General features: G+C 46.7%; 1 long non-coding RNA gene across 2 annotated transcripts; it reads left to right on the top strand.

Moving 5' to 3' along the window:
- The first annotated feature begins 631 nt into the window (after positions 1-631).
- Positions 632-8457, top strand: LOC107514186. 2 transcript variants are annotated; one of them, XR_004954343.1, is made up of 4 exons: positions 632-2968; positions 4444-4748; positions 5815-5921; positions 6793-8457. It is a non-coding gene; the product is annotated as an uncharacterized LOC107514186 (long non-coding RNA). The 2 variants fall into 2 exon arrangements; XR_001597719.2 differs by lacking the exons at positions 632-2968; positions 4444-4748 and having other exon boundaries at positions 5295-5921.
- The last annotated feature ends 896 nt before the right edge of the window (positions 8458-9353 follow it).

Raw genomic sequence — 9353 nt, forward strand, 5'->3', positions numbered from 1 at the left:
GTCTCCATCTGTCACGGACATGACACCTGGAGGTCAAAGGACAGGCCCAGATCACCCTTGACACTGGTGAGCCCCTGTTGGCATGACAACTCCCTGGCCCTAGCCCCCAAATGAAGTGCTGCTCGGTTCATCACCTATAAATATTAAATCAATTAAATATATTAACCTCGGGTAGTTATTTTTTCCCCCTCCATATGCAGTTTCCAAAGGCGTACGCCAAACTGAAAGGCAGAGGAAGAAAAGAAGCTAGAGACCTGTTTGAGGCAACATCCAGCACAAATGGTCTAACGTGAGGCTGTTACGGGCGCTTCCTCCGTGGACCACCATTGTTCCAGAAGGAGTGAAGATACTGGGGTGGGGGGGCACTGGGGTACAGCCACGCCGGCCACTTTGGACACCCAACCGAGGGTACATAAAACTAAAACCCTCGCACGCCTCATCTGCTATATTCCTACTTGACTAATGCCCTCTGGAGCAAGGAGGACGTGCTGTGTGAGCCTTGTTGCAATGCTTAATGCTAAACATCAAAGGGGTGTCAAGCACCCCAGGCCTGCTCCCCAGCACCTCCAGACCAGTGGAAGATGGGCCCTGCCCCACACGCAATCACGCCCCGCTTGGACGCCCAGAGTCTGCCTGAAACAGGGCCCCACGCCCCGGACAGAAAGGCGCTCGCCACTGCTCCTCCCCCACGTGGCAAAGGGTCTGCCCGAGGATGTGCGGCCACTTCAGAGTTCACGTTCAAGACCTAATACGCCAGCTTCTAGCCCAGAGTGCTAACCACTGGCATTTTAAACAGAGCTGAAATTATCTGGAATTTCACCGAAAAATTATGCCAAGCTTTATGCTACTCATTTACAATCAAATAATCATTTTGTTTCTAAAAAGTTGAGTTGTTCTTTTTTTTCCACCCTGATTAGCCCTAGTTATGTTTTGTTGATTTGACTGCTCTGGATTTCTGTTTTTGACTTGACTGTCTTAATATTCTGGCTTGTGCTAGTCATTAATTATCACGGGAGAAATTAGGGCAGAGACTGAGAAATGACTGACGGAAAATATCCATTCGCACCGCGCTCGTGGTTTTCTGAGGCCTTTTCTGTGCTCGTTCCCTCGGTTCCTTCTCAGGCGACTCTGTGAGGCACATTGACTATCATGATCTGACCCATTCTACCTTTGGTCCCACCCGGTGCTGGGAAGTTAGGTCCCACGGCAGCGGAGTCTGCCGACGTCCTGTTTAGTAACAACTGGGAATTAGGGCTGGTTTTCATGATTTGAAGGTCAGTGCTCTCTCCGTGATAGCAGCGTGTAGCATCCACCTCCCTCTATACGTCGTTCCTACCAGCCTGCCACCACAGGCTTCAAGGCGGGTGCCCACAAGAAGCCGCTAACCTTATAAGCTACTCATAATCCCTTTAGAGTTGTTATTTGGAACTTTTAGAACGTGAAGTTCTGTTGATGACCTAAGTGCTGCTTTCTGCATGAGCAGGGGTCTTGGTCCCACGGAGATGAGAAGGGGAGCAAAGCCACCACCCCCGCGGCCCCGAGAGAAACACCTTTCCTTTCATCCATGGCTCCCTGCTGATGCCACCAGCACTAGGCCACACCGTCATCCTGATTCTTCAGCCTTAAGATGAAAGTTGTGAAGCTAACACGAGTTCCAGGCTAGAGTTGAGAGGACCCCAAAACTTATGCTAAAGGGCACTCAATGTTATTTTGTAAAGCTCTTCGAAACGATCACAACGGATGAGTTAAATAATCCAAGAGGTCCCTGAGGGAGATAGTTGTGGTGGTGTTGAAAAGAATGAGTTGGATGATAAACTGGGAGAGATGGAAGACGGAAGCCACGTTAGAAGGCTGCGGTCCGGGTGAGACATCGCAATGAAAAGGAGAACGCAGACTGTCAGGGGCCCCGAATTCACAGCAGCCCCAACATACCGTACTAGAAACAGACACCAGCCTCTCTGCCCTGCTGCTCACATGATTAGGGACGATGTTATTTGCAATAAAAAATAACAACAGCAGCAGTAATTACCAAGCGGTTGCTGTGTACCACACACCGTACTTCAAGCTTTACATTCACGTGCTGATGCGTGGCCCTCAACCATTCTCCCGGGCAGGCCTGTTACTATCCTGCTTTTGTAGGTGAGCATAGTGGTGCTTCATGAAGCTGAGTAACTCGCCCATGTTCTCAGGCGGGTAACGGCAGAGCTGGAATTGAAACCTAGGGCCCTGCGACCTTACAGTCCACCTGCTTCGTGACACGCTGTCCCTCTTCTCTACCGTGTAAGGCAGTCATCTGCTGGGCCCAAGGGGAGGGATAAGAAGCATGCTTCTTATAAGCATCTGATAATTTCCTATTTGGATGAGAGAGAGGAGAAAGCGCATCCAAGCCGAAGGCTTTGGCGTAGACCAAGGGAGAGGCAGAAAAATCGTTTGCTCGAATAATATTTTTAAAATGTCATCTTCATGTCTGGATTGAGAGAACAAGAAAGGAAAGAAGCGAGTCCAGCCGCGCCCAGGAAGGAATATTTTAGGGGAGATGGACCTGTGCATCAAAGGAAGGTCGAGTGAAGGCAGGAGCAGAGAGAGGATCCCTAACTCGCCTTCCCATTCACGGATTTTGCAGCTCGCCTTCTTGGGCACGTCCTTTTCTAAAGCCTCCAGTCTTGGAATGTCTCTGACGCCAGCTGAGAGATGATGTCAGGCACACGGCGGACTTGAAAACTCACTGGTTTGGACAGGGCTGAAAGTGGACGCCTCGGCGTAGGTCTGATGCTTTGAAACTCCTGGGTGAGCATGAGGGCACCTTTTAGTGCTGAGTAAGAAGAAGAGGTGTGGAGGAGTGTTCCTTGGAGACCCATTCAATAAAGAGCACCTGACACGCACAAGGAAACCAGGATTCTAAGCGTCAGTCGATGGCTCCTAGTGGCGCGCTCTGGGACAAGGACTCTCCCTGGGCGCAGACGCTGAGGTGTGTGTGGCTTCCGTTTAGAAATGGGAAATTCTTTGACAGAGGTTTGCTGCTAACAAGAGCTTTGATTATATAGAGAAGATGTGTCTCTTTGTGATAAAAATGCTCATGGTCGTGCGTTAAGCTAGATGCAAAACACCCTCATTAACACAGCCAATGTCTGATTAGCTAATAATTAGGGCTTTTGCTTAACAGAATGTTGGAATCCTGGTTTCAAAAGTGAGACTCCCCTCCCGCCTTGTTCTATTTTTGCCCCCTGCATGCTTGTGAAACTAGTAACATAAGAGAATAATAAAAATAAACCTCACAGGTGAATGGAACTCTGCTTGGTTCTAAGCTTTGCTCTGAGCTCATCCCCGCGGTGAAACTTCCGCTTTGGTCCAAGGGCAGAGCAAAGTGAAAGCTTCTTTGGATCTTTACCGGTGTGACAGGTGTAGACACGCGTCCAGCTAAAGGGGACTTCGGACGTCACTTAGTCCAGTCTCCCACCTGCGCAGGGCTGCACTGAGCCAGGGCTCCAGTGCATGGCCACGCCATTTCCAGCTGTTCCCATAAGGTGTGACTCGCACAATTTCCTGCTGCTGACACTGCTGTCAGACGAGTCAAACTGACAGGAAGCTCCTAATTGGGAGCCAGAACGAGACCCCTTGACTGCTACCTACTGATCCTCAGTGCGCCTCTGGTGGGAGCCCCGTACCGCAGTTCCCTTCACGTCTTTGGACCCTTGCCGGCAACTCTGCCATAGCCCTTCGGGTCCAGTTCGACCTTAAGAGTTCTCTTCGCTCGTTCGTTACGTGATTCCTTTTCAAAAAAATTATTTTGAGTGCTTCCACGTGGAAGCATAGAGAGAGGCAAGATAATAAAAACCCTGCCCTTCAGTATTTCAGTTCTAGGAAGAACTTAGTAATTCTTTCATTCAGACACTTAAGCAAATCAAGAAGATAATTTCAGATACATAAATACAAGGTGAAGAAAATAAAATAGGTTAAGACAGTAGAGGGTATTTCATTGGGGCAGGGGAAGGGGGAGTTAGGAGGTTAATTTTGAATAATGTAGGTAGAGAAGTCCCTGAGGAAGCCTCATTTACACTGAAACCTCAGTTCCCAAAGGGACCCAACCTAGCTAAACCCAGAAGGCAGAACGACACAGGGGAAGGGGTGCAGGGATTTATCAGGCAGAAAGGGCGTTAGCACGTTCTACCTCCCCACAGTCCTCTCAGAGGGAGGGGCTCAGAGCTGAGCACGGCAGAGCCAGGTGCAGGGGACAGACATCTCAGCAGCAAAGGTTTCCTTCAGCTGCCTTATGGGCACAGTGATCGTGTTCAAGCTTCCGACAGCCTCGACCCCCCAGGACCCCAGACCTCACATGAACGGCCCCTCAAGCCAACCTCCCTATACCGCATTTGTACAATCAATCATGTCGAATATAAACATAGGTATCCCCATATTTCCTGTTTCCTTCTTATTTTGGTTTAGGTGGAATATGACACCCCTAAGACGTTCTACATTTTGTTGCTGCCCAACGGTCATCTGCCAAACACATCGCATGTGCTTCTGTGCATCAAGTGAATGAAGATGTTCAACAAAGCGAGACCGAAGGTTGCGTGGCACGGGTCTCCTAGGAAACCTCGCCGCTTCCAGGGCCATCGACATTCATCCGTGCATCCGCTTACCTTCCAGCCAGCTACACTGTCACCTAAATAATTACGACACCTTCGTCTCTACTTCGCCATGTTTTTGTTACTATGTCATAAAAGATTATGTCCAATGCACTCATGAAGGTAAGATAGATTTGGCATTCTTTTAATTTTTTTCGCTAAGTAAACTGAAGAAAAAAAATGACTAGATGTAAGAATGAATAAACATAGAAATGAAACGGAGGAAGGAAGGAACTGAATTTGGCATAGCTCACTCTCTGGACACCTGTGTATATAACAGAGGGCATTTTAGAAATGCCCTCAAGCTACCTGCATCCTATAACACACTGCCGAATTTCGCAGTTGACCTTGCCTTGCTTGTTTTATAGGGAGAAGGCATGGCGTCCACATTCCCCCCAATCTTTGCATAGTGGGCTCATCCTCAACCTTCAGCTCCCAGCTTTGATCTCATTTCCTCCAGGAGGATACCCACAATGCTTCTTTCTCAAGAAGGCCTCATTTAGGACACCTTTTATTCTTTATCACAGTGTCCTGCTTGTTCCCTTTATTAAAAAATTGCCATATTCACACATAGATTTATCAAATAACGTATCGTTAAATTTATTCGATTAGCATTTACCATAATTATTTGTATGTATTTATTTATTTATTTGATTTTTGGATCTTTCTTGTACCAGGTAGTAAGGCCTAGGAGTGCCGGGCTAGTGTCTGCCTAGTTTATCACTCTCATCGCATCGCCCTGCACTGTTGAATAAATGAAAAAAAGAATACACAAATGCGAGAATGAGGTATTAATGGAAATTCATGGATTTGGTACGGAGCACACCAGAGTTGAAATTCTAGCTCAACCACTTACTAGCTGTATTCCTTTAGGCAAGCCACAGAATCTCACTGGTCCTTGGCTTCCTTCCGCTAACACCGAATCGTTCTGGATACAAGAATGTGAAAATGCTATGCGGTAGGCTTTCAGGGAATACCAGTGTTTCTCCCTGTCGCCCAAATGTCTTTTGACATAGCCTGAGCCCTCCCCGGGTTCTCAGAGGTTACCCGCCCTGTCCCCTGAGCCCTCCCCGGGTTCTCGGAGGTTACCCGCCCTGTCCCCGACACATCTGTCGGTTTTTATCAGCACAGAGCTCCACTTGGTTTTCCTGCCTTAAGCCTCTGACTGAGCCATGTGATTCATTCACAGTTTCATCTTTCAAGGAGATGTGCTTCCTATTTTCTACTTGGAGACCCATTTTTCCTCCAGAAACAACCTCCACATTCCCTACTTTTTCGAGCATCGTGACTTGCAAGGTCAACGATGTAGCTTTAGATGCTCAGGTCATATTTGTGTGCTAGTCAAGGAGGCTATGTTTGCTGATGAGTAAAATGGATCTATCTAGCAGTGTACATGAGGCATGTAAGTCTTTCATTCCCCGAGGTCATATTCAGAGGCCCCGTCTCAAATGAGAAGATTCAGGGTAGAGCAGAGACCTTGAAAAACTGTTTTGGTTTTGATGAACTCAAAATCTTAAAGTCAAAGAAAAGGACCTTCGAGATCCTATAATCCAACAGTCCCCCTCGCTTTTTGTTTAATAGGCAAAAACAAAAACAAAACCAACCAAACAAAAAAAAGTGAAAGAGGATTAAGTAACCAGACCTGGTACATGTCCCATGGATCCTGACTTTAGGCCCCTCTCATACTTTGAAAATGAAGCAGGAGCATTTGGCAAGTAATGATTACCATGTGACAATTAACCAATCCATTTAATCTTTACGATGAACTCTAGGCAGAAAACAACATTATTATTCTGATTTTACTTATGGGGAAACTCAGGCTGATAGCACTTAATTTGTCCAAGTTCTCATTTTCATATGCTAGGTCAATAATAGCTTGAAATATTATAGCCAGTTTCTCGGCGTTAGAAGCCACCTGGGGAAAATAATCACTATCTTTTGCACAAGGACCTCTGACCTCGTAGTGTCTAGCACATATGTGCATTCTGACATTATCCTATAATGATCCTGAGAAATAAGAAAGTGACCTCTATTTTTGGGTTAGATCTAGAAGGTTGTAGCTGGTCAATATTCCCTGTTTTACAGATTAGAAAACTGAGGTCCACTTAAGGACCTCACACAGCATGCCACTGGAAATCTTAGTGTTTTGTTTTGTTTTGTTTTACAGAAACTTTGCAATGGAGGGGTCGTGTTTTTAAGTCAAGAAAATTGTGTCTTAGAGACGAGAAACCTGTCTCGGTTACTAAGTGACGGAACTAAAATGTGAACCAGGACGGTGCAAACCCAACCCTTGTCCCTCCTGTTACACTGTGACGTTCCAAAGTTAAGAAAACACAGGACCAGTTTCCAACAACACATCCTATGGCCCTAAGGCCACAGCCCCTCACTCGTTATCACGCTGATCTCCGAAAAGGTGTATACGTCTCTTTCTCTAATCAGATGACACATTGTCCAGGTGTCGACAGAAACAGAAGCATGAAGAACCAGTGAAGGGGACCGTTGGTGATAGTGTATGGTTCTGATGCTCGCGGTTTCTCTTCTGCAGAGAAGCAAAAGGATTCGCGGCACCAGTGCTCTCTGGTCAGCGCTCCGGCCCCTAGGCAGAACCACCTGACGCTGTGCAAACATGTCCCATCCGGGCTTGGGGTGGGCAGGACTGGGAGAGAAAGCAGAGGAAGGGATCTCTGATGTCGGCGGCAGCTGAGCGGTCTGGCAGAGCGACCCCTGATCCATAGCCACTGATAACCGAGCCAGCCCGATTGATTTCAAATGTGGCTTTGTGCTAGGCTTTCTACAACTACGCTGTCTCATTTCCAAAGACTCATTGAAGACAAGAGAGACAAGAGAGGTCAGACAGACCCTGAGGGACCAGAGAAAATGAAAAATAGTTCTACTTTTTGGACAACTCTAAATCAGCAACACAATCAATCTCTGAGGAAAGAAATGCCGGACCCACAGGTGCCAGTCTGCATCCTTCCCGTGGCGTGAGGATGCTCCGGGTTCCATCAAAAACTGAACCCCCTGCGATGCGCTCCCCCAATCGATATTTCATTATTGGTTTGTTATTGTTTGCAGGAACATCCCCTTCAGACTCCTAGCAGGGGTCAGTAAATCTTGCCAATCGATGCAGCCTTCTGAATGAAGGCAATTTTTCTCCAATCATCTTTCTGGATTTGGTAAAATGGGCCTGTGTTCTTGAGTTCTCAGCCTACAAGTAAGTAGGCCTCTTGAGATGATCACAAATCACTACCTTTGGGCCTTTCCCAGAAAGCGCATGAAATCCAAAGCCTGGACATGGCCCCTGCAACCCCCTTCCGAGCAGAAAAGTTACCTAGTACCTGGTGCAGCAGAGTGTCAAGAAACGTAAAAGTAGGAAGAGATGTTTCAAGTCCTTTGTTGTGTTTCTTAAATGCAATCATTTGTTAACCAATTGGACCAATAATTATTGAATCTGTTGTGTGTCAGGCATTTCACTAGGCACTGGGGATTCGGTAGTAAATAAGAGATGACATTTAGGTAGATAACTTCTGTAAAAATAAATAGAGTTAGGAAATAGGTCGTAATTGGGATATGCAATGGGGGATACCTTAATCAGGTAATAACTTTCTCATATGAGATTACAATGACGTGAAGACCTGCATAGACGGTAAGAGCCAACCATGAAAAAAAAAAAACACTAGGGAGATGTCCCCCCAAAAAGATGGAAAGACAAAGGCAAAAAGGGCAAACTCAAGGAAGAGCTTGGTTTCTTCAAAGACAGATTGAAGAAGGTGAATGTGACTAGAGAAGTTTATTTCATGGAGAATCTGATTTTCACTCAAAAAAAAAAAAATAGTGATTACTATAAGTATCATTGACCAAGAAAGGCATTAAAAACTAAGAATATCCAAAACAATCTCCACGCGTCACCGGGGAAAGTGCCATCGAACTGATCGACTGCACAAGGGCTCGGTGGGTGCACTGCACGAATTCTGCACCAATCAAGGACATAAGTCGATACGTCCTCTTCTTACGCATTAACCATTTACCACACGGTACCGCCCGTTCGCTCGTGAGGATGTGGGGACAGACAAAAACGGTCAGGGCTATTATGAAATTCATTTCGGTCAAGTCTGTATAAATTGTACCACGGATGATACCGGACACGGGGGCAGGGGGAGCCCCGTTTATTTTTCTGGGTGCTTCTCGCGGGCACGGCAACGGCCCAGACAAGAGAACCGGAGAGGACCAGGACATCGGTACACAGCGCAGCTCTGCGTGGGCGGCACATCTCGGAAGACAGGCTCTGCAGATGAAAATGGTCCAATTTCGGCAGCCGCAAATGACAGCCAGTTTCCTGCCACAGAAAAATGAGACCAAGACGTCTACGTGACTAAACCCAAACGAGGCAAGTCAGGGAGACAGGGCACTTTTCAGCCGTCACAACTCACAGGGCCACCGAGTCCTGGTGCTCCGGGAAACTTCATAAGGAATTCAACCTGCGTTTGACGCTTTTGTGACAAAATACGAAGAAAAGTTTCTTTTTTTCCAAAAAAAATATTTTTACTTATTGCTGATGGAAGGCCATTGGTAATAAAATAGTCAAAAGGCGGCATTGTAGGTATCGGTTACGACTGTCGGGATGGCTTGGAATACGCTTTTGGCCATTTTGATGTTGTCTGTTTTTCATTAAGTTTGTTACGCGTGACAGGAGTCAAAGCTGCTTGTCCTTCTGGAAGTTTCTGTATT

This window comes from Rousettus aegyptiacus, unplaced genomic scaffold, assembly GCF_014176215.1.
Source record: "Rousettus aegyptiacus isolate mRouAeg1 unplaced genomic scaffold, mRouAeg1.p scaffold_m13_p_14, whole genome shotgun sequence".
NCBI lineage: Eukaryota > Metazoa > Chordata > Mammalia > Chiroptera > Pteropodidae > Rousettus > Rousettus aegyptiacus.